Raw genomic sequence first — 26,396 nt, 5'->3', positions numbered from 1 at the left:
GACATTTTTTGAACTTTTGTATTTTTTGGTTCTAATAAAACCCCATGTCATTCCAAGCATGTGTGTCAATTTGTACCTCCGTATCTACATTATTCCGTGATTTATTCAGTTTTCAAATTTATACTGGCTTTTTGATCACCCGGTACTTAAAATATGTGTCGAAGCTTAGTGTGACTAGTAAATTTACTTATGTTCACAGAAATCTCCACATCGTCGGCCAGGATGGACAACTTACCGAACGAGATACTGGTCTCCATCTTTTCCTACCTGCCAGTCCCAGACTTGGCACAGAGCGCTGCAGTGTGCAGGCAGTGGCACGGGGTTGTGACCGGGTTCACACACCTGTGGAAGGGCAAGAGGTACGTCAGCAGCAGGACACCGGCCGAGTGCGCTGCGACACGCGCCGTCCTGTGCACCCTGCCGCCGTTGCAGGTGATGACAGTAGAGTTGGCTGCGAGGTGTGAGGTGGACATCTCCTACCCGCACCTGATGCTGTCTGTGACCGACGTAGGAGCCATGCGGCTGTATCCGAGGCTGACGTGCGAGTACCTGCTGACTGGAGTAGACATCATGAGGTACGTCCTGTCCTTCCGGTCGACTGTGGACTTGACAGCACTCCGGAGGCTGCGCATGCTCAGGGCACCGAGACTCAACATCTGGACCGATCCGTTCCACACTGGGCACCGCGTTGTTATGGCCACCCTGCGGCGGTGCGCAAATCTCAGACAGCTGTGCATCTACACGGAGTTTCTGTCAGCGGAAGACCTTGACGCAATGGAGGAAATTGGGCAGCTGACGACGCTTGAAATTGTCTCTCCTAGACTGCAGAAACTGGGATTCCTGCGTCACTTCTCAGATTCGCTGGAGGTACTGCGTCTATGTAAGTAGAGTACGTACGTGTGTGTGTGTGTGTGTGTGTGTGTGTGTGTGTGTGTGTGTGTGTGTGTGTGTGTGTGTGTGTGTGTGTGTGTGTGTGTGTGTGTACGTGTGTGTGTGTGTGTGTGTGTGTGTGTGTGTGTACGTGTGTGTGTGTGTGTGTGTGTGTGTGTGTGTGTGTGTGTGTGTGTGTGTGTGTGTGTGTCTCAAGGAGTGCCTGCATGTGTAAAGTATCGTATGTGTTACAGGAATAAATAATTACATGAGTAACATTACTTTTTATATGTAAAGTTTCTGCTTATAGCACACAGCTGTACTATGGGCCCGTCTCCCTGCTTGTATAATTTCAAAATGCAGACAAAAGTTAACTAGCTGAAAGATTTAGTAAGGCTGAATTCCTATACGATATTTAATCGTAGCAATTTAGTGAGGTAGTGCACCCATAGGCATCGTGCCAGCGTCCATCAGAAAATAATACATAGCTTTACTTTCCTTCCTGAAAGCTAACAGGCGTGCATAGAGCTTATACTGATTTATGGTTCTGATCGCCTACTCTACAGTTGTCTGTGAGTAGCATACTCGACCTGTGTAGCATGAAAAGATAATGGCTCACTGGTCGGGTGCATGTAAAAGAAACAAGTACAGGGTAATATGCTGCTGGTAACATTTGGTTTCAGTGATCCAATGGATCCAATGTATACAATAACCAGCTTCCAAGCATTTACGAATTGGTAACCTTCTCGGACGTATTTCGCTGTACAGAGGCACCTGACTCAAATACTTCTGTGCGGAGTGACACTAGTAAACGAAGCCAGCTTACAGCAAACGGAAAACTTTTAACACTGAATATAAATTGTACCAGACTTAACAGATTCCTTGTGCTAGTAATGTCTGCTCATCAACGTGGCTCTCCATCAAAGAATAGACTACATCGGAACGGTATGATCTTGAAAAGTACCTCTTCAACTTATAACCTCTTTCTTGTTTTATATTTCTCGTTCAGTTAGATTATCTACATCATTTAAATACACGAGTAAAATTAATCAAGTATATGCTAACTGGAAAATCATGGTTTTACGAAAAATGCATGTGTTTTTTTAAATATCACGAATGTATTCAGTGTATAAATCCTTAATTACAAATATTTTATGAAATATGGTTTAAATTAAGAAAAACCGAACAACTATAAGAATCTATATTAACATTTTCCATAAAATATCGATGGTTGAAAATTTGCAGTGAACCAACACATAATCAGAAAGAACAGGACATGCATATTGATAAAAAGATTAGGTGTGTTAGTATATGTTTGAAAGATAAGTTGAGCAGTGATATACTGATTACCCAATTACCATTCTGCAATGCTACTGAGTCACACAGCCTGCCATACAAATCGCCTTATATTTAATGAGTTAAAGATCCTTGAGAATATAAGGTCTGCAGAGAGCTGCTTGGGTGGGTTGATAAACTACAAAAATCCGGTTGCCACGTGGTCTCCCTGCCAGCAAAGATTTTGCAAGGAAACTCGTATCGGTATGAGGAAGTGCCTAGTGCAATATCTGGACGATACTGGTAAAATGAGTATTATAATACAAGAAATGTAATATCTTTGACGCATTATATGAGTGGGGTCTCAGAATGTTAACCAAAATTTCCTGTCGCCTCGTACTTCGTGTCAAAGTTGGTGCCTCCCATAATCCCCCCCCCCCCCATATCCAGGGGCTCCTGCAGGGCTTTGTACACTCTACTTGTAGTGGTCATTAATGGTGTAGCAGCAGCTGTAGGGCCATCCGTCTCACCTTCATTGCATGCAGACTACTTCCACATTTCTCACTGCTCCACCAGGACTGGTGTTGCTGAGTGGCGCCTAGAAGGACCCATCCACAAGGTGCAGTCCTGGACTCTAGCCCACGGCTTCCAGTTTTCAGCCGCAAAGCCGTGTGTCGTGCATTTATGTCGGCGCCGTACCGTTCATCCAGAAACAGTACTTTACCTTAACGACCCCCTCCCCCCCATGAACCATGGACCTTGCCGTTGGTGGGGAGGCTTGCGTGCCTCAACGATACAGAAAGCCGTACCATAGGTGCAACCACAATGGAGGGGTATCTGTTGAGAGGCCAGACAAACGTGTGGTTCCTGAAGAGGGGCAGCAGCCTTTTCAGTAGTTGCAGGGGCAACAGTCTGGATGATTGACTGATCTGGCCCTGTAACACTAATCAAAACGGCCTTGCTGTCCTGGTACTGCGAACGGTTGAAAGCAAGGGGATACTACAGCCGTAATTTTTCCCGAGGGCATGCAGCCTTACTGTAGGATTAAATGACGTCCTCTTCGGTAAAATATTCCGGAGGTAAAATAGTCCCCCATTCGGATCTCCGGGCGGGGATTAATCAAGAGGATGTCGTTATCAGGAGAAAGAAAACTGGCGTTCTACAGGTCGGAGCGTGGAATGTCAGATCCCTTAATCGGGCAGGTAGGTTAGAAAATTTAAAAAGGGAAATGGATAGGTTAGATATAGTAGGAATTAGTGAAGTTCGGTGGCAGGAGGAACAAGACTTTTGGTCAGGTGAATACAGGGTTATAAATACAAAATCAAATAGGGGTAAGGCAGGAGTAGGTTAAATAATGAATAAAAAATAGGAGTGCGGGTAAGCTACTACAAACAGCATAGTGAACGCATCATTGTGGCCAAGATAGACACGAAGCCCACGTCTACTAGAGTAGTACAAGTTTATATGCCAACTAGCGCAGCAGATGAAGAAATTGATGAAATGTATGATGAAATAAAAGAAATTATTCAGGTAGTCAAGGGAGACGAAAATTTAAGTCATGGGTGACTGGAATTCGACAGTAGGAAAAGGAAGAGAAGTAGGTGAATTGGATTGGGGGTAAGAAATGAGAGGAAGCCGCCTGGTAGAATTTTGCACAGAGTATAACTTAACCATAGCTAACACTTGGTTCAAGAATCATGAAAGACGGTTGTATACATGGAAGAACCCTGTAGATACTAAAAGGTTTCAGATACATTATATAATGGTAAGAGAGAGATTTAGGAACCAGATTTTAAATTGTAAGACATTTCCACTGGCAGATGTGGACTCTGACCACAATCTATTGGTTATGAACTGCAGATTAAAACTGATGAAACTGCAAAAAGGTAGGAATTTGAGATGGACCTGGATAAACTGACTAAACCAGAGGTTGTACAGTGTTTCAGGGAGAGCACAAGGGAACAATTGACAGGAATGGGGGAAAGAAATATAGTAGAAGAAGAATGGGTAGCTTTGAGGAATGAAATAGTGAAGGCAGCATAGGATCAAGTAGGTAAAAAGACAAGGGGTAGTGAAAATCCTTGGGTAACAGAAGAGATACTGAATTTAATTGATAAAAGGAGAAAATACAAAAATGCAGTAAATGAAGCAGGGAAATACAAACGTATCAAAAATGAGATCTCACGAGGGGTAAGATATACTGCCTACAGGAAAATTAGAGAGACCTTTGGAGAAAAGAGAACCACTTGTATGAATATCAAGTTTTGATGGAAACCCAGTTCTAAACAAAGAAGGGAAAGCAGGAAGGTGGAAGAAGTATATAGAGGGTCTATACAAGGTCGATGTACTTGAGGACAATATTATGGAAATGGAAGAGGATGTAGATGAAGATGAAACGGGAGGTATGATACTGCGTGAAGAGTTTGACAGAGCACTGAAACACCTAAGTCGAAACAAAGCCCCAGGAGTAGCCAACATTCCATTAGAACTACTGACAGCCTTGGGAGAGCCAGCCCTGACAAAACTACCATCTGGTGAGCAAGATGTATGAGGCAGGCGAGTTGCCTCAGACTTCAAGAAGAATATAATAATTCCAATCCCAAAGATAGCGGGTGTTGACAGATGTGAAAATTACCGAACTATCAGTTTAATATGTCACAGCTGCAAAATACTAACGCGAATTCTTTACAGACGAATGGAAAAACTGGTGGAAGCGGACCTCGGGGAAGATCAGTTTGGATTCCGTAGAAATGTTGGAACACGTGAGGCAATACTGACCCTACGACTTATCTTAGAAGAAAGATTAAGGAAAGGCAAACCTACGTTTCTAGCATTTGTAGACTTAGAGAAAGCTTTTGACAATGTTGATTGGAATACTCTCTTTCAAATACTAAAGGCGGCAGTGGTAAAATACAGGGAGCGCAAGGCTATTCACAATTTCTACAGAAACCAGGTGGCAGTTACAAGAATCGAGGGACATGAAAGGGAAGCAGCGGTTGGGAAGGGAGTGAGACACGGTTGTAGCCTCTCCCCGATGCTTTTCAATCTGTATATTGAGCAAGCAGTAAAAGAAACAAAAGGAAAAATTCGGAGTAGGAATTTAAAATCCATGGAGGAGGAATGAAAACTTTGTGGTTCACCGATGACATTGTAATTCTGTCAGAGACAGCAAAGGACTTGGAAGAGCAGTTGAACGGAATGGACAGTGTCTTGAAAGGAGGGTATAAGATGAACATCAACAAAAGCAAAACGAGGATAATGGAATGTAGTCGAATTACGTAGGGTGATGCTGAGGGAATTAGATTAGGAAAAGAAACGCTTAAAGTAGTAAAGGAGTGTTGCTTTTTGGGGAGCAAAATAACTGATGATGGTCGAAGTAGAGAGGATGTAAAATGTAGACTGGCACTGGCAAGGAAAGCGTTTCTGAGGAAGAGAAATTTGTTAACATCGAGTATAGATTTAGGTGTCAGGAAGTCGTTTCTGAAAGTGTTTGTATGGAGTGTAACCATGTATGGAAGTGAAAGATGGACAATAACTAGTCTGGACAAGAAGAGAATAGAAGCTTTCGAAATGTGGTGCTACAGAAGAATGCTGAAGATTAGATGGGTAGATCACATAACTAATGATGAGGTATTGAACAGAATTGGGGAGAATTGAAGTTTGTGGCACAACTTGACTAGAAGAAGGGAGCGGTAGGTAGGACATGTTCAGAGGCATCAAGGGATCACCAGTTTAGTCCTGGATGGCAATGTGGAGGGTATAAATCGTAGAGGGAGACAAAGAGATGAATACACTAAGCAGATTCAGAAGGATGTAGGCTGCAGTAGCTACTGGGAGATGAAGCAGCTTGCACAGGATAGAGTAGCATGTAGAGCTGCATCAAACCAGTCTCAGGACTGAAGACCACAACAACAAACCTTAATGACGATCCACTCACTTTAGTGGAGACATACCAATTCTTAGGACTGGCTTTCGATGCCCAATTAACTTCCTCACCTTCGTCAGCTTAAGTGGAAGTGCTGGCAGCACCTCAGTGCCCTCCGCTGTCTGAGCAACACCAGCTGGGCTGCAGATAGCTCTACGCTGCCGCAGCTCTACTGAGCCTTTGTTCAGTCCCGCTTTGACTATGGGAGTATTGTTTATAGTTCGGCGGCACCTTCAGCGTTGAGTTTATTCTACCTAGTGCACCACTGTGGCGTCCACCTAGCGACACGAGCTTTTAGGACGAGTCTGGTGACCAGAGCCTCTGTGGAGGCCTGAGTCCATTGCAGGTTACGCGTGCACAACTGCTCGACAGTTGCGTAGCACACGTTCGTAGTTTCCTTGCGCATCCGAATCGCAGTCTCATTTTCTCACCCACGGCGGTTCGTCTCCCGCATCGGCAGCTCAGGTCAGGGCTTCCAATTGCGGTTCGTGTCCGATCCCTTTTTCCCGAACTGGAGTCCTTACCTTTACCGCCTATATTTGAGGTCCATTCACGTACACGTCCATGGCGCTCACCTAGGCCGCAGCTTCGCCTGGACCTTTCACGTGGCACTAAGGACTCAGTTAAGACCACGGCTCTCCGGTGCCACTGCCTCTCGAGAGACATGTACCGAGGCCACGAAGTGGTTTATACTGATGGCTCGATGGCTGATGCTCACTTTGGCTTCGCGTATGTCCGTGGAAGACATATTGAACAGTATTCCTTGCTCGATTGCTGCAGTGTTTTCACGGCCGAGCTGGTGGCTATATCTCGTGCTCTGGAGCACATTCGTTCATGTTCTGGAGAGGCGTTTCTTCTGTGTACTGACTCCTTGAGCAGTCTACAACCTATCGATCAGTGCTACCCTCGTCATCCTTTGGTAGTGACCATCGAGGAGTCCGTCTATGCCCTGGAACGCTCCAGTCGTTCAGTGGTCTTCGTCGGAACCGCAGGTCACGTCGCAATTTCGGGTAATGAACTTGCTGACGGGCAGGCACAACAGGCAACGCGGAAACCGCTTATGGAGACCGGCTGCTCTGCAACTGACCTGCGTTCAGTGCTACCCCGCAAGGTTTTGCGGTTTCGGGAGACGAAATGGTATAACCCCAGTATGCACAACAAACTTTGTGCCATTAAGGAGACTACGAATGTGTGGCGGGCCTCTCGCAGGGACTCTGTGGTTCCCTGGCGGCTCCGCATTGGCCACACTTGCGTTGACACACGTCTGCCTCCTGCAACGTCATGAACTACCTCGGTGCGGCGCCCGGCTGACAGTGGCCAATATCTTGCTGAACTCTCCTTCTGTGGCTGCCCTGCGACACTCTTCAGTTATCGCACTCGTTGCCATTAATTTTAGCTAGCAATGCTTCGACTAATTTAGTTTTACGTTTTATACGTGACGGTGGGTTGTATCATTCTATATAAGTTTTAGCGCATACCCTTTCTGTTAGCACTCTAATGCTTTTAGGGTGAATGTTTTAATGTGTCGCAGGGTGGCTGCATTTTCCTTTTTATTCTCGTGGTCGGCCAGCCACGGTCATCTGCTCTCTTGTTTTTACCCCTTCTACCTGTTTCTTGCTTCTCTGGTTTTCTTTTCCTGTTCTGTCCATAGTAGTATTGGTTACCCTTATGTTACTCTTCGGGTTCTTCCTTTCTCCTGTTATTGTGTTGTACGTCTCCTTTCTTTTCGTTTTTCCGTTATGTAATTATTTTACCGGGAACATGGGACCGATGACCTTGCAGTCTGGTCCCTTCCCGCCCCCCTTTTTCAGTCAACTAACCAACCACACACACGACAAATCATCCAGTTGCATCCCGCTTCGCCGCGGTGTCATGCACAGGTGGTGGTCAGAACGTTACATTGAACCCATTCATCATTCAGCAAGGTGTGATACATCTGCAGGGACACTGAAATCCTGCTCTCGCATAAGCAGTGGAGCTTTGCTTCGTGAGACACGGTGCCTTTTAAGCCCAAAAGCTTAAAGCTATGCTTCTACACAGATACGCCGTTCGTGTAGAGGCTCGTAGAACAGCGAATTCTTCATGTAGTTGGGCTGGTTGATAGAATGACTGAAGCAGATGTACATTATTTTCTCTTTGATCAAGGTGTAACCACAGTCCATCAGGTTATGAAGGTTGATGCAGGATTAATGCCTACCCTCAACCTCTTAACGTTTAATCGAGTGGAGCTCGCATTGTAGATCAAGGTGGTCTTTGAAGCCATCAATGAGAGATCCTACACATTGAACCTAATGTGTTGCTACAAAAGTCAGCGTTATAACCATACCTGCACGCCCTGTAAAGACTCTGCCAAATGTGTAACTTGTAACTCGGATGTTAATCAGGGGTTTACCCATCTTCTCCTCCCCACTGCATTAATTACACCAGCAACCGTGCCACTTCATCCCGCAAGTGCCTAGTGTACATCAATGAGCAAGCCATTCAGGAGACCGGGTGAAGGGAAAGGTACCACTCCGTGTCGCTCGCAAAACGTCGCCTAGCCAAAAGCCTTGCATACCACTGTCCAGCAGCCACAGTACCATTGTTGGTAAATCACAGCCCACAAGAGATACAGCCACGCAGACCCGCGACCTCCAAGTCAGTTATACGGTTTAGACATCGCCTAGTTCTAAGGTGACATTCTCACCTTTGACCACTGCAGGTGTTCAACACACCAAAAAACCTTGGCATACACTGGTGAAGTCATTGTGATGCAACCACAAGCACGGAAATTTAAAACGGAGTACTCCCAGAATGACATTTTGCGCTCATAAAGTCAGCGAACGTCTGGGTTCACGTCTGGCAGACCCAAAGGTATTAAGGGATCGAACATTACTCCTCTTCCCCAAATCGGAGATCCTCTACAAAAGTGACACCGTGCAGCACCTCTGTCGATTCGACATCCATTTCACCAGTGGGGATTACCAACCGATTCTCCACCCTGGAGTCAGCTGACAGATCCACGTAGGTTACTGGTGCCTCTGTAGACAAAATTTAACAAGGTCCTCCAGCCTCACAGTACTAGTAGTACTAGTAGTGTGCTACGCAGCCACTGATCTAATTCTTCTCCTACCAGAAAGATAATGCAAGACAATGCAATATGGCTGATCTCCAGCGGAAAATTCGTGGCATCAGATCATTAGGGCATACTAACAGCTGCCATTGCGATCACAATTCCCAGTTTCATGTCTCCAAGAAACGAAATTACGCCCTAAAGACAACTTCAACCTGTTACACTTCACTGCAGCAGGTTTCGACCTCCCTTCTGAGAAAGGAACTCCATCTGAGAGGGGCGTCACAACCCTTATTTGGGACGACATCCTTAGTCAAACTATTTCATTGAATACCCATGTACAAGTTGTTGCTGTTAATCTCTTTCTCCAGTTATACCTTTTCCCTATGTAATATCTACATATCACCAGCTTACCACTCAGCTTCCTCAACCCTTTCTGCTAGGTGGCGACTTGAACACCCACCATCCCGTTTGGGGCTCTCTGGGAATCTGTCAGAGAGGCTCTCTCCTGACAGATATTCGCAACCAGTTTACTCTCACTACTCTCAGCACAGGTGATTCCACCATTTTTCAGATTCCAACCACACTTTTTCGCACCTGCATCTCTTGTACTGTACGGCACAGCTTGCCCACAGTCCAGAGTGGTCCGTCCCCTCAGACACATACTCGAGCGACCATTTCCAGTGCGCAATTCGTCTGCTAACTCACGCCAGATCTGTGTGCAGGATCAAGTGGAAACTTACTTGAGCTGACTGGAAGCTCTACTCCCCGCTGAAACCCTTTGACGATCAACGTTTCCACGGCAGTGATGGTCAAGTAGAGCACGTTGCGAATACTATTCTTACCGCCGCAGAGTGTTGAATTCCCCGAGCCTCTTCCCTACCACGCGTGACGTGGGCTGAGGAATGCTGCGAGGCGTGAAGGCGTGCCCTCAGTGACTTCGAACGCCGTCCCAAAAAGGAGAACTGCATTCGTTATAAACAGTTGCGGGTAAAGTGTTGTAGCATTATCAGAGATTGCAAGAGAGCTAGAGGGATCTTTTTTACTAATTCTTTTACTGTTCTACTCTCTCTTCTGTTGTTTGAGGTAATGTATATGAGATTTTTGGAGACACGGTACATCTCCCAGTTGCTGGCCTGACTGGTGACGATGTCATTGTGGACACTATCGATATTTCAAACACCTTGGATTGATAGTTGAAGAGATCTCCAGCTCTGCCCGTCATTATCCTGCCTTCCTTCCTTGGAAACGAGCGGAGGCAGCTCGGGAGATATCTTCCCCCTCAGAATCGCGAATGCTAAAATACCGTTGTAACTATGATGGAACACTATCCTCTGCTCCAGAACCAGGCGATACTCACGTTCAGACGCATCAGCACCCATCTCTTGACGGCAAGCACTTTCCCCTTCGTACGAATGATCCCATTTGGACGCACGTTTCCCAGTCACACGTGTGAAGCCATTGTAATCCTCACACCCAAGCCTGGTAAGGACATCTACATCATACTCCGCAAGTCTAATGGTGTATGGCGGAGAGTACTTTCAGTACCACTACCTGATCCCTCCAACACTGTTCCACTAGCTAATAGTGCGTGAAAAGAATGATTGTCGGTAAGACCCTGTATTGGCTCTAATTTCTCGATTTTTCTCCTCGTGGCCAATACGCGAGATGTATGTGGGGGGGAGTAATATGTTGTCCGACTCCTCCTGAAAACTGCTGTCCCGAAATTTCAATAGTAAATCTCTCCGTAATGCACAATGCCTCTCTTGTAACGTCTCCAGTTTACTCATAGTTTGTTTAGCATCTTTGCAACGCTCTCTCGCCATCTAAACACTGCCGCTCTTCGTTGGATCTTCTCTATCTCCTCTATCGGTCCTACTTGATACGGATCCCAGATAAATGAACGATACTTAAGAATCGGGCGAAAAAGCGCCTTACAAGCCACTTCTTTCGTGGATGAGCTACATTTCATTAAGATTCTTCCGATGAATCTGAGTTTGGTGTCTGCTTTTCCCACTATCGGTTTTATATGGTCATTGCACTTAAGGTCGCTCTTGATAGCTACACCTTGATATTTTACTGCAGACGCTGTCTCCAGCTGTTTGTCATCAACAGTGTAGCTGCACAGTAGTGGATTCCTTTCCCTATCTACGCGCAGCATGTTACATTTATTTACGTTCAGTCTGCATCATTCATCAATTCTCTGCAGGTCGTTCTGCGAATTCTTACTATCTTCTGGCGTTGCTACTTTCGTGTAGACAACTGCATCATCTGCGAATAGCCTTAAAGAGCATCCGACACTTTCTAGTAGATCATCTATATATACATTGTGAACAGCAACGGTCCTTTACTTCTGTCGATTTAGTTCCATTAAGAGCGACGTGTTGAGTTCTATCTGCAAGAAAGTCTTGAAACCAATCGCAAGTCGACTCCGTGAGCTCGTAGTTTACTCATTAAACGGCAATGTAGGAATTTGTCAGATGCCTGACTGAAACCAAGGAACACGGCATCAACCTGAGCGCCGTTGTCCACTGCGCAGTGGATCTCATGGAAGAATAGAGCGAGCTGACTTCCGCAGGACCTCTGTTTGCAGAATCCATGTTTTTTGTAGAGGAGACCTTCGCTTTCCAAAAACGTCATAATTCTTGAGAACGAACCATGCTCCATAATTCTATAACAGATTAACGTCAACGATGTTGTTGTGGTATTCAGTCCTGAGACTGGTTTGATGCAGCTCTCCATGCTACCCTATCCTGTGCAAGTTTCTTCATCTCCCAGTACCTACTGCAACCTACATCCTTCTGAATCTGCTTAGTGCATTCATCTCTTGGTCTCCCTCCACCATTTTTACCCTCCACGCTGCCCTCCAATACCAAATTTGTGATCCCTTGATGCCTCAGAATATGTCCTACCAACCGATCCCTTCTTCTAGTCAAGGTGTGCCCCAAATTTCTCTTCTAATTCTATTCAATACCTCCTCATCAGTTGTGTGATCTACCCATCTAATCTTCAGCATTCTTCTGTAGCACCACGTTTCAAAAGCTTCTATTCTCTTCTTGTCCAAACTATTTATCGTCCATGTTTCATTTCCATATATGGCTACACTCCATACAGGGCTACATTCCATACAAATACTTTCAGAAAAGACTTACCTATTTCTATACTAACGCGTAGGGGTCGCGCGGGATTAGCCGAGCGGTTTCAGGCGCTGCAGTCATGGACTGTGCGGCTGGTCCCGGCGGAGGTTCGAGTCCTCCCTCGGGCGTGTGTGTGTGTGTGTGTGTGTGTGTGTGTGTGTGTGTGTGTGTGTGTGTGTGTGTGTGTGTTTGCCCTTAGGATAATTTAGATTAAGTAGTGTGTGAGCTTAGGGACCTTAGCAGTTAAGTCCCATAAGATTTCACACACATTTGAACATTTTTTTAAGAGGTAGGGAGCCAGCCGCGCTGCCTGCTCCCTCTTTCGCCTTCCGCCCAGTGACACGCGAACCCACCACTGTCTGCCACCCACTCTGGAGTCAGGACGCACCGGCCAGATGTTGCTTATCGAAAGCGCAGTGACGTCCGGGTCACCAGGGGATTCCAGTGGCATCAAAGGTGTCGCAGGTCTCGTCGCTGGCGCCCTGACGTCACCGCAACTTCGAGCCCCAGCTGGATGTTTGTCGACGGAAGCCAACGCAGCTTCCAACTGTTTATGGACAGCAGCCAACTCTGCTTGTGTCCGCTCACAACGAGCAGAGTCCCTAGACATGCCGTACTGTGTATAAAATAGATGTAGGGTGTCAAATGGCATTACAGAGTTTGAAAACATACCAAAGGAGAATAAAGTAACCCTAAAAGTTGCTGTGCACGTTTCCCACTGTACTCTGAGACCGCAAGCTATTAAACAGAAATAAATTTCTTTACCGAAGTTATTGTATTTACAGATACCGGTTATTAGAAATCTCTTTTCCCGGAAAGTTACTGCACGAGATAAATATTCAAACTAGGATACACTGATCTAAACTCTGTGTTGCCTACTAGCACAAAATTAAAACTTAGTGGCGTGACGGAGTTTCTGGCGACGGGACAATGTACACTGGGAAGCCGCCCTACACAAGAATATTCACAAAAAAACCAAGATTTTCTGACCACTAGTCTGCTCAGTAAAATGCACACGTGCAGTTCACTTCTTTGCAGAAGCACGTGAACAAAAAACAGGGACTACATTAATTTCCAGTTTACCAGACAAGTGCTGCTCTGCTGCGCGTTCTCTCGGCTCGGCGGATGCTGCTGGAGGACAAACATCTTCCCGCTTCCAGCTTTCACACAGCTTTCCTCACCGGCAGTGTCTGCAACGTGATGGAACGCATGATCAGTGTTCGGTTGGTATGTTGGGGGACGATTCTCGGAATTTGCCAACAAATGCTGAGTGTGGATTTCCGAGCACCACCCTGCGTTCGACCACCTCGTCACCCTCTAAACCCACACCACGCACGGTTTTCTGCGGAGATGACAGACTGGAGCTGTCTTTCTTTTATTTGGAGAGTGCTTTCGATAACTGCTGGTGGATGGGCATTCTCTGTACGATGCACGTGGGGCTTCCCCATTTTATTCAGGATTTTCCAAAAAATGGGGTTTTCGAAACACTTGTGCGTTTGGCATTGTTGAACGCTTTTATTCAGGAGAACGGGACGCCTTATGGATAGGTGCTGAGCGTAGCCCTATTTGCCGTAGCAGGCACCTCGTGTTCTGTTTTCGTCGATGGTCTACTGCAGCTCTCAACGGACCTGCTTACTTGAGCGACGACTTCAACGATGTCAGTCGTCTTCATTCCACAGCTTTGTGTTCTAGCGAAGAAATCGAACAACTGGCGTCATAAGGAGTTTCTTCCACCGCCCTTACATCTCCATCCTTCCGTTAGTCGAAGCCACCAAATTCTTGGGACTCAAGCTCAATAGGAAACTGTACCCTGTCTCTAAACATCCTACGTTTTCTGAAAGGTACTTCATGGGGAGCTGATCAGAAAATCCTCCTCCGCTTACATCTTGGCCGAAAAGTGGAACAACTCGTGCAATACTGTTCACAGTAATAAACTTCACACAGTGAAGGAGTCTCATGCAGTTTGCTTGGAAGGAGTCCACTGTTTTATGTCGTCTACACGTTGGTCATACCAGGCTGGCCCACTGTTTCCTCCTGCGTAACGACCCACCCCCACAACGTCGTTGTGGCGCCAGACTGACACCATCTCACATGTTGTTGGAATGTATCCTTCTTTCAGCCCTTCACTGATGGTTGAACTGATCCTCAGTTTCCTCTGTGGAAGTGGTTTTTATTTATAGATATAAGGCTTTGCTTTACTCCTGGAGCAGGGACAGGATGGTTGTGGTTGGGACTTCTATCCATGTCTTCTCGGTCTGGGATCCGATGACAACTCCCCCATGGAAAGACCGCCCCTTTTTTCCAGTTTTTGGATTTGGTATCACCTTTTATGCCTTTGTGTGTTTTAATTTCATTATTTTATAGTTTGACTCCCGTGAATGGATCCATCCACTTTTATCGGACCCCCTTTCTTCTGTAACTTCGGAATTGCGGGACTAATGACTTCACCGTTTGGTCTCAAAAACCACCTCAATTATTGTCCGATCAATAATTTACTGTGTGTGTCTCGTTTACTCATCTACACGACCGTCTATTTAAGGCTGTCTGAATACAGTCCACCATCAAAGCATGTTTGCCCACTGGAGCTTTCTACAGTGTCCCATCTATGCAGACGCTGCCTACCTACTGCTGTCACAGGGGTGCGACGTTCTCCTCAGCAGATACGTGTGACATGTCTTCATGCCCTACCATACCTCCTAGTCATCCTTTTTTCATGCCTCCCTTGACTGCCAATAAGGGATAAGCGGAACTTGTTTATTGCCTTCTGGAGTTCTCTGATGGACTGCTTTGGAATCCAAACCTCATGTTACCTGCCATGTTCTTGATGGGTGAGAGTCCTTCACTGCCTTAGCTTCGTCCGGAGGGTCAGTGTTCATCTTGGATTTAATTCCTTTTTCAAGGACACTACGCTAGTTTCGATCTGTCGCTGTGTTTCTCCAACTTTGCACGCAACCAGGAGATGGCACCTTCATCTACACTGGTGGCCCCAAGACCCACCGTGGTGTAGGATGTGTCTTTGACAATGGCAACAAACATTTAAGTACCTGCTTGTGGACCAGTGCTCGACTTTTACGCAGACCTTTCCGTCTTCTGTGAGGCCACCCAATACATCCAAAGGCACAGGCTTCTAAATTTTATATGATGTTCCGATTCACTAAGTACCCTGCAGAGCCTCTGTGTACTATACGAGTACACAGACATCCCCTTAGTGCAACGAATCCAAAAATGACTGCACTCGTTGACTGATGGACCCAACATAATGTCCTTGTGGGTCCGTGGCCAGATCGGAGTCTCGGGGAATGAAAATGCCAATGCTGAGCCGAGGCTGCTGTATGGCTAACTAGGCATGTCGTTCGTCACCTTCATTTATTACGTGGAGACCCCACACCACTCTGCTTACTGCAACCAACCATTAACAGTATGCCATTTTCTGTTTCAATGCCGGTTTTATAATCGTTTACATTGTATGTTTGCCATCTTAATTACCAGATACGCTTTGGAGCCAAAGAAACTCATACGTCTGCCTAATATCGTGTAGGGCCCCCACGAGCACGCATAAGTGCCGCAGCACGACGTGGTATGGACTCGAATAAGGTCTGAGGTAATGCTTGAGGGAACTGACTCCATGAACCCTACAGGGCTGTCCATAAAGCCGTAAGAGTACGAGGTGGTGGTGATTTCTTCTGAAGAGCACATTGCAAGGCATGCCAGGTATGCTCAATGTTCATGTCTGGGGAGTCTGGTGGCCAGCGGAAGTTTAATTTCAGAATAGTGCTCCTGGAGCCACTCTGTAGCAATCACGGACACGTGGGGTGTCGCACTGTTCTGCTGGAATTGTCCAAAGCCGCCGGAATGCACAGTGGACCCGCATGGATGCAGGTGATCAGACAGCTTACGTATGTCACCTGTGAGAGTCGTATCTAGACGTATCAGGTGTCCCATATCACTCCAACTGCTGACGCGCCACACCAATACAGAGCCTGCTGCACCTTGAACAGTATCCTGCTGACATGCTGAGTCCACGTATCCATGAGGTTGTCTCCATACCCGTGCACGTCTATCTGCTCGATACAATTTGAAACGACTCATCCGACCTGGCAACATGTTTACAGTCATCAACAGTCCAATGGCGGTGTCGACCGGCCCAGCAGAGGAGTAAAGCTTTGTGTCGTGCAGTCATCAAGGGTAAACGAGTGGGTCCTCTGCTCCGAAAGTCTATATCGATGACGCGTCGTTGAATGGTTCGCGCGCTGACACTTGTTGATGGCCCAGCACTCAAATCTGCGGCAATTTGCGGAAGGGTTGCTCTTCCGTCACGTCGGACATTTCTCTTCAGTCGTCATGGGTTCCGTTCTTCCAGTATCTCTGTCGGGCCGCAGCGAAGTCGGAGATTTGATGTTTTAGCGGATTCCTGATATTCACGGTACGCTCGTGAAATGATCGTATGGGAAAAATTCCCACTTCATCACTACCTCGGAGATGCCGGGTCCCATCGCTCGTGCGCAGACTGTACAACCACGTTCAGACTAAGTTAAATGTGGATAACCTGCCATTGTAGCAGCAGTAACAGGTTTAACCACTGCGCCACACACTTGTTGTCTTATACAGGCGTTGCCGACCTCAGCCCCGTATTCTGAATGTTTGCATATCTCCATATTTGAATACGCATGCGTGTAGCAGTCTCTTTGGCACTTGAGCGTATTTTAGCAAATACAGCTCGAGCTGTAGATAACGTTATATTAATATGACAGGAAGTTTGATCTTTCCTAGCTATCCCTCTGCTACAGACGATTGGGCTCAGTTATAGACTTCATTTTCATCCAGTAATTGACCGTTTAAAGTTATGACATGAGTAGTTATTTGTCAGATGTTTTGCGACCTTAAGCGACAAAAACAACAAAGGTAAAATGTACTGTTAAGAGGTGTGGTGACTAATAGTGACCTTCAACGGGCAGGTTGCGCCGCCCTGCCGCCAGAAGAGTACGCGCAGCTGCAGCAGCTGGGAAGGCTCCGGAAGCTGTGGCTGCAGGACTGCCAGGCGCTGGGGCCCGAGCGGCGGGCGGCGCTGGCGGCCCGCAGCTGGCTGGAGTGGCTGGAGCTGGACCGCTCCGGTCTGGTGCCGGATCCGTCCTCGCTGGCGGCGGAGGACCCGTGGCTGCGGATCGGCCGCCACCTGGACGTCTCGCTCAAGGGTGAGGTCCTGACGCTCCAGCTGCGCACCGTCGACATCGACGCGTACGTCGACGGGCTGTCCGACGCGCTGCCGCTGCTCGAGGACCTGGGCATCGACGGCGGCCTACTGGACAAGCTGGCCGGCCTGCACTGCTGTCCGGAGCTGCGAGAACTCTGCGTAGAGTTCCAGAAAGGGTCCGAGGAGGTCAACGACAAGTCGACCGTGCGGGTCCATATAAAGTTGACAAGCTCTGAGTAAAGACGATTGACAAAATAACAAACATTGGAAGCTGACGCTCACTACTTGAGACAAGTCCTGACTTTACAGCACGAACGAAAAAATGGCTGACATCGAAATAAGTGTCCAAGGAATAGAAAAGCAACTCGAATCACTCAACAGAGGAAGGTCCACTGGACCTGATGGGATACGAATTCGATTCTACACAGAGCACGCGAAAGAACTTGCCCCCCTTCTAACAGCCGTGTACCGCAAGTCTTTAGAGGAACGGAAGGTTCCCAACGATTGGAAAAGAGCACAGCTAGTTCCAGTTTTCAAGAAGGGTCGTAGAGTAGATGACCAAAACTACAGGCCTGTATCTCTCATATCGATCTGTTGTAGAATTTCAGAACATGTTTTTTGCACTCATATCGTGTCATTTCTACTCTGTAGGAATCAACATGGGTTCCGGAAACAGCGATCGTGTGAGACCTAACTCGCTTTATTTGTTCATGAGACCCAGAAAATATTAGATACAGGCTCCCAGGTAGCTGCCATTTTCCTTGACTTCCGGAAGGCGTTCGATACAGTTCCGCACTGCCGTCTGATAAACAAAGAGCCTACGGAATATCAGACCAGCTGTGTGGCTGGATTCAAGAGTTTTTAGCAAACAGAACACAGCATGTTGTTATCAATGGAGAGACGTCTACAGACGTTAAGGTAACGTCTGGCGTGCCACAGGGGAGTGTTATGGGACCATTGCTTTTCACTGTATAATGACCTAGTAGATAGTGTCGGAAGTTCCATGCAGCTTTCGGCGGATGACGCTGTAGTATACAGAGAAGTTGCAGCATTAGAAAATTGCAGCGAAATGTAGAAAGATCTGCAGCGGATAGACACTTGGTGCAGGGAGTGGTAACTGACCCTTACCATAGACAAATGTAATGTATTGCGAGTACATAAAGGATCCTTCATTGTATGATTATATGATAGTGGAACAAACACTGGTAGCAGTTACTTCTATAAAATATCTGGGATTATGCGTACGGAACGATTTCAAGTGGAATCATCATATAAAATTGTTGATAAGGCGGGTGACATTGAGATTCATTGGGAGAGTCCTTAGAAAATGTAGTCCATCAACAAAGCAGGTGGCTTACAAAACACTCGTTCGACCTATACTTCAGTATTGCTCATCAGTGTGGGATCCGTAGCAGCTTGGGTTGACAGAGGAGATAGAGAAGATCCAAAGAAGAGCGGCGCGTTTCGTCACAGGGTTATTTGGTAACCGTGATAGCGTTACGGAGATGTTTAGCAAACTCAAGTGGCAGACTCTGCAAGAGAGGCGCTCTGCATCGCGGTGTAGCTTGCTGTCCAGGTTTCGAGAGGTTGCGTTTCTGGATGAGGTATCGAATATATTGCTTCAACCTACTTATACCTCCCGAGGAGATCACGAATGTAAAGTTAGATTCGAGCGCGCACGGAGGCTTTCCGGCAGTCTTTCTTCTCGCGAACCATACGCGACTGGAACAGGAAAGGGAGGTAATGCCAATGGCACGTAAAGCGCCCTTCGCCACACACCGTTGCGTGGCTTGCGAAGTATAAATGTAGATGTAGGTTAGTTTGGGCTGTTTGCACTAGTAACTACGAAAGCTGGTCATAGAGGTTTAATTAACTCCTAAAGAAAAAATAATTAGGTAAATACTTCTCATCTGTTTACAGGTGGAAGTCTGGAGCCCTGGTATAAAACAGAAACCCTCGCCCCACAGTACTGTAGCACGGTAGCCAAAGCAGAACGGCAGAGTCCAGTTACAAATAGGGGATATGCTGCGCCATTTGAAATGTCCCCTGAGAAAAATTATAAATGACTGTGCTTAAAGTGATACACAATACTTTTAGCGCAACGCAATCTGATTTTCTATAACCTATACCTTTCATGAATCACTTACCTCACAAAAATCTTAGTTACTCAAACTACCGCAATACAGCGTGCGCCAATACTGCCAGCTGAATAAAAGATTCAAACTACTGAAGGCACTAACTAGTGACAGGCATAGTTAGCAAATGAAAGGTTTTGATAGAGAACAATCAATGTATTTACCTTAATAGCGTTCAAAAGTCATATATATCTCAGTTCATGAATCCAGTCTTACAAATTTACTGTCTCTGATGGACACACGTCCAGATCATCTGCTCTCAAAACTCCATCTCTCTCCCCACAGCCACCACTGCTGGCGGCCCACCTCCAACTACGCAACGCTACGCTCTGTTAACAGCCAACTGCCAAACACTAAAATAGCGACTATTTCAACAATGCCACCCAGCCACAGACTGCACACAGCACAGTCAGTGATTTTCATACAGAGCGCTACATGGTGTTACCAATATAAAAACAACCTACTTACACAGCCCCCATGCTCCCCACAAAATATTTTACAAATTGTTTTGGGCAGCGGCCAATACAGATTTGAAAATGTTTTCCTAATTACAATAATAAAGATACCAAATGCACACACACTTATTGATGCAATGTTGGTCAGAAGCTAAAATTTTCTCACAGTCCATAAAGACAGTTCTGATCATTCATCACAGTAAAATGGCAATGTTTTTTCTCAAAGTCTGAGCAGTAAAAAAAAATGCACACGGAAATAGTGGATTTCCATGCAGTCTTGAAGTAGTTGTCCTTCCAACAGAAAGACAATGCTGACTCCTGAAATGCGGACAGGTAATGGGTCACAACAGAGCAAACCCACAGCAGTGTCAGTCGAAGTTGAATATTGGTCATGACAGAGTATACCCACTGTAGTCCTGGTAGAGATTATGGTATTGGTGGGCCACCAGAGGTGCAGACCTACTGCAGTCCTTGTAGAGACGACCAGCAGCCATTGTTGCGACTGTGCAGGTGCACAATCACCATCGAAGAGACTTATTTACAATATAGCACGTCCATAAACCACCACTTATGCACTCACAAAGTTTTTGTAATTGTCCTTAGAACCAGCAATGCTGTTAACCAGTCCCTTGCTGAATTATGAACACATGTGCAAACACTAACAGTCCCAACTTGTCACATACTGTGCATATACTACGACCAACAGAAATATGTGCAGTGAAATGAATGCTTAGAAGTTACTTAATTTGATGAACTGGTGTCAATTACAATTTTATAACATAAGAATACAATAACAAAGGTACAAAATACATCATTAAAAACATAATAATACAGATAACATTTGTAGTAATACAGGCTTTACAAAACAATAGAAATAAACATATACATCAGTATTACTGGAATTATGACATAAGTAAATACAACAAAGATCAGAATAACTTTTGAAATATCAACTTCACACATGAGCATTAAAACAGAACAGAATAAATGTCTAACCATCTTTACAAAGAAAATAAAACATTATTAAAAAAATTCTACGACATAACTCTTATCAACTAAACACACAGACAGGAAAAACAAATACACAAGAGTACACAAACACAGCGGAATAACACAAAAGGAAAGGACAGGGCTTGTTTTCAGTGTGACATTTGGTACTGCAGTCAGTCCAACCCAAAACTTCATTCCCTAGATATTTCCTCTTATTTCAACATTTGTTTCCACCAAAAAATTCCTATCCAAGCATGCTTTCTGTATTCTATTAATATCCTCTTTCAAAAATAGTTTTTCTCCACTGTACACTACTTTTTTGGCCAAACCATTTTCTTATAGCTTCTCAATGCGTTTCTTCCAATTCATCACAACTTTCTCTTATATAGCCTAGCCTATCTTACGGTAACTTAAATATACTGAGCTCACATGCATAAACGAAGGTATGAGGCAATGCAGCAGCACAAAACAGTTAACACAAACAGCAAATGACAAAAAAATGCAAATTGGCAAAGCAAGCAGCAGTAAATCTAAATTAACAGAGCAATTGCAATATTACAACTAATATGAGCCAATGTTCAGTAACAAGAAAAATAAATCAGTAGTAAAACTGACTTAACAGAGTAATACAAAGTGAAATTTAGTAGCACTATGCCTGGCAAACAGCAGCAGCAAATGCAATAACTTATACCTAAACATGACAAAGCTCAAGCAGAAAAAATATTACAGTAAAGATAGGAAATGTCTAATAACTGTCACATCTTAGCACTAGAGTAATTCATCACCTTGTCTTAAACTACGAAACAAGTTACCCAGTCATTGACAAAAATCGTGTGCAATTCCTGTGAAGCGAAATGTCTTTTTGTGCTCCCTCGTTTTTTTGGAAGAACATCATAAAATTATTATTTACTGGATCTGTAGGCATAAAATATCTAACTTACCTTTCTTACCGAAATTTACAACAGAAGTTTCCGCTACAGTGACATTCTGATATCAAAAAATTTCACAGGTCGAGAATTTGCATTACAAATGTGTAGAAACAATCTTATAAATATGTGTCCAAATGATTTTCGCCGGCAGTGTGATACATTCACGCATCTACATACTTCATAACTCTTAAAGTACGATTCTTGGTTTCCAGCACGCTTTTTCTCAAATCAGAGTACCTAACCACTACTCATTATTCCTTACGTTATTAAACATCTACCTATTCGTCGACACTTCTGCAATATTTCATCATAATAAATACATAGAATTATCAAATTCCTCATATAGCATCAGCTTATTGATCATAAACATACCTCAACAGCATAATACACATCGTCGTCGTAATAAGATCATAAAACCTCAGCTAAATCTCAAAAACATTGTAGCTTTCTGCAATAATTTCAAAACCTGAAAAAATTCGCTGCTCATTTTAGTAGTGTCATCTACCTCAAATGTACTTTAAAAATCATGATCCCATACCAAATACATCATTCAAAGCTCTCATAGTATCACAATGGTTCCAAAAAAAAATATGAACAGTTCACAAAGTACAGACAAAATACAATTTCATAAGTGTGAAGTTACCCAACTGTGTAATTACGTAAACATGTCACTGGCAGTAGTAAAAAAAGTTTCTCTTAATCAGATAGCTGTGCAATTCTGTGTTAGAGAAATACGGTAGCGAAGTGTAAAGTTGTATAAGCAAATACCATATTAGCTAGGGCTCCTTGTGCTTGCCAAACCCATGGTACACAAAGTAAGCGTGTACCCCCCTGAGGATTAATGTAATTATACCCTCAGGTGTTACAGATTACACCAATGGAATGAAATATATCACGGAAAACTTTCTTTGTAATACAAAAATCTTTAAAAATAAATGTTTAAAGTATAAAATAAATCACTCAAACACGTGTCCTTTAGAGCTAAATGTGTCTTGCTGTAAGATAATTCTGTGGAAGTGTCGTAGTTATCGTCCTCCGAAAGCTAAGTTCTGCAGAAGTCAATGTACTTACTTCATCATAAAGAAAAGTGGAATGCTTTGCGTATAGATATCGTAGTTATTACGCTTATTGCCGTGATGAAGAAAGTACTATATTGTAACGTATTATTGTGCTACGGATAAGGCTCTCTCATCATAGCTATACCACAAAAGTTACTACTAAAAATGTTTTACTCTCCAGAAGAGTTCAGAAAAACTGTGCAGATATAAAACAGATACACCGCAAAAGCAACAATGTAAATTGTTACAGTAGCGTCGTGATATAATCGTGTAGCTGTCAAAGAAACCAAATACTAAGTCATCTTTAATCTCACAGAAAGTACTTCAAATAAAGAATGTCTTTTCAAGTAAACCAAAATGTTGCATTAGAATCTCATTGGCAGTATATATTCTAAGTATGTAAACCTTATAGTCGTTACGTAATCGTGCAACTAACAAGCAAGAATGTACACACACAACACCGTATGCTCTGTTCACTATAACAATGCATTTTAATTACTGTCTAAGTTCCCTAGGTTCTTGACTGGATAGGTAACTTTGCAACATAGTTGCATGTTAAGTTTCTAAGTGTGACAGAGTACTAGTAACGTGAAGTGAAAAATGTTATAGCAAAGACTAAGTTAAAAAAAAAGATTATCTCTCAATAAACGATTTTACATGTGAAATATGGTGCAATCCTTTACTCTTCCTAGTACGCAGAGTTTCAACTTCAACGCAATTATCCTGTGGTATACGTCGGATTCTGTAAGATCCATTGTAAATCAGAAAGAATTGTGACTCAAGTGTTTCTTCTTACGTGACAATGAATGACCTTTAATGAGAACTTTCTGATGAATATATAATTTCTTTACATTTGCTTTACCGTGTAGTTTTCTCCTTTTTATATTTTTAATAGCCAAATCAGTTGTCTTTGTGTCGCAGTTTACGTATATTCGGAAAAGGTACAAGCTCTCTGATTCTGTTCGGTGGTTCTTCATTCTTCAGTACAAGAATAGGTGGTAAAGCAGTGGAGTTATGAGGCATTTCATTCAGCACGTTTTGAAATGAGTGTAAATATGTCCCAATGCTGATGCTTTCTGTGACAATAAAGTCTGCAAATCTTATTGATTCCTTTCATAATCCGTTCAGACAGGTTACAATATGGGGAGTACAATGAAATAAAAACAGGTTTGATTTTATGATTACGAAGCATGCATGACCAAACAGCAGATCTGAATTGCGGTCCGTTATCTGAAATGACTTTAGCAACGTGTCCAACTTCACGTAAGAAATTTTTAACAAAGGCGTTGGATACAGACCGCCCAGTGGCTTTACGTAACGGAGTGAAAGATACAACTTTCGAAGTAAGTTCACCAGCTACTAGAACGTACGAAAATCCATTCGATGTTCTGACAAGGGGTCCCAAGAGATCAACAGCAGCAAATTCATTTAAAAAGGAAACAACGGAGCACGATGTGAAATGGTATAGTTTTTTGACAAAGTTTACAAATAGACAAGACTCTTCGAATTCTCTTTTCCATATTGTTAAAATAAGTCGTCCGATGAATATAACATTTTCTTGGAGCAAAATGTGCGTAGCTGAAATGAATGTACCAAATGAGCTTATTAACAAAATCGTCAGGAATGCAAAGTACCCATAGCTTGTCATCAACAGTGCAACGTTTGAAGAGTATGTTGTTTCTAACCAGATAATAATGCCGAATCTGTGTGTGTGTGTGTGTGTGTGTGTGTGTGTGTTTGTGTGCGTGTGTGTTCATGCCATTTACTTTAGATGTCTTTCCAAATCGGATCTTTATCTTGTTCATGAGCAATGTCCTTTAAAGACGAGGTGATGAAGTTTTCTACGGCGGCTTTCTGAATGTAAAGAATACTGAAATTTTTCTCGAGGTTGCCTTCTGTGTTACTTTTCTCAAGCCCAGCCGGTGCGCTTGACAGTGCGTCCGCAACAATGTTCTCCTTGCCGGGAATGTAGAGTATTGTGAAGTGGAATTCTTGCAGAAACAATGCCCAACGTTTTAACCTGTCATGATTTAATTTTGAAGACATAAGAAATTGTAATTCACGATGATCACGGTATACTTTTACGTGCTTACCAGAAAGAAAGAAACGGAATTTGTTAAATGCCCAAACGATAGCTAAAGCTTCTAATTCAGTAACGGAATAATTTTCAGATTTTGTTAGCACTCGGCTAGCAAAAGCAATGGTTTTCTGAACAGTAGTGTCATTTTCTACTGCTTCTTGAAATAAATGGGCACCAAGACCATCTTTAGAAGAATCCGTGCTAAGGCAGAATTCTTGTGGCAGATCTGGATGAACTAGTATTGGTGCGTTAAGTAGCGCTTCTTCCAAAGAACTGAATTCAAGCTGTGCCTGTTCGTCCCAGTTCCAAATAGTATTTTTTCCAGTGAGAGAACAAAGTTTTGGTGTAACTACAATTTGCATATTCAGAAAACGACGGTAAATATCATCCCTGTCAGTACTTGCAGAGTGATTGTTAGTGTCAAGTTCCGTCGAAAATTCCGAACTGTTGTCTAACAGGAGGTCATCATCATCATCATCATCATCATCATCATCATCTTGGACAGTTTTCAGCCACTGGCTGGGTCTGTCGGGAACACAAGCCTCTCCATCGTGTTCTGTCTTTCCACCATTCCCCCTCTTCCACCTTCGTCAAGTTCTCTCCTCTTCTCGTCACACATTCCTTCACTCCCTTCACCCATCTATCTCTTGGTCTTCCTCTGGGCCTCTTCCCCTCCAGTTGCAGATCAAACATCCTCTTTGGAATTCTAACGGGAGGTAAAGCCGATTAATTTCCTCGTCATGGTTTGAGAGCCAATCTTCAAATTTCAATGCTATTGAATTACCTTCTTTCTCTAAACTTATTTCAGCATCGTGAAAGTTTAAGATTGCTTTGTAATCATTCAAAAAGTCTACTCCCAATATAATTTCTGTTGACAATAATGGAACGATACGGAAGTTCACAGAGAAGCTGTGGGTTTGAGAAAAGAATTCTAAGTTGGTTTGTTGGCGTACTTCTACACTTTTTCCAACGATTGCACCTTGTGATTTAATCTTACTCAACGGAAGTGTGAGGCAATCGTTCGATTTGTTGCATTTGCTAAAGGCTGTTTCACTAATTACTGAAATTGGACTGCCAGAGTCAAGTACTGCCGTAAATTTTACGTCATTTACTGTAATGTGAATTACAGGATATGCAAAGTTATGTCGTGTTCCTGGAGTAAGATGTCCCTAATGTCTTCCATTTTTACGTAATTACTAGCGACGGCAGCTACGTCGTCAGCTTCACAAGTACGATTTGTCGCTGCCAGCGGTGCGAGTCATTGCCTATTGTGTCTTTGTTGGCGCGCGTCGTGATTGG

This window comes from Schistocerca serialis, chromosome 10 (genome assembly GCF_023864345.2).
Source record: "Schistocerca serialis cubense isolate TAMUIC-IGC-003099 chromosome 10, iqSchSeri2.2, whole genome shotgun sequence".
Taxonomy (NCBI): domain Eukaryota; kingdom Metazoa; phylum Arthropoda; class Insecta; order Orthoptera; family Acrididae; genus Schistocerca; species Schistocerca serialis.
Note: the sequence above shows the minus strand (reverse complement) of the source record.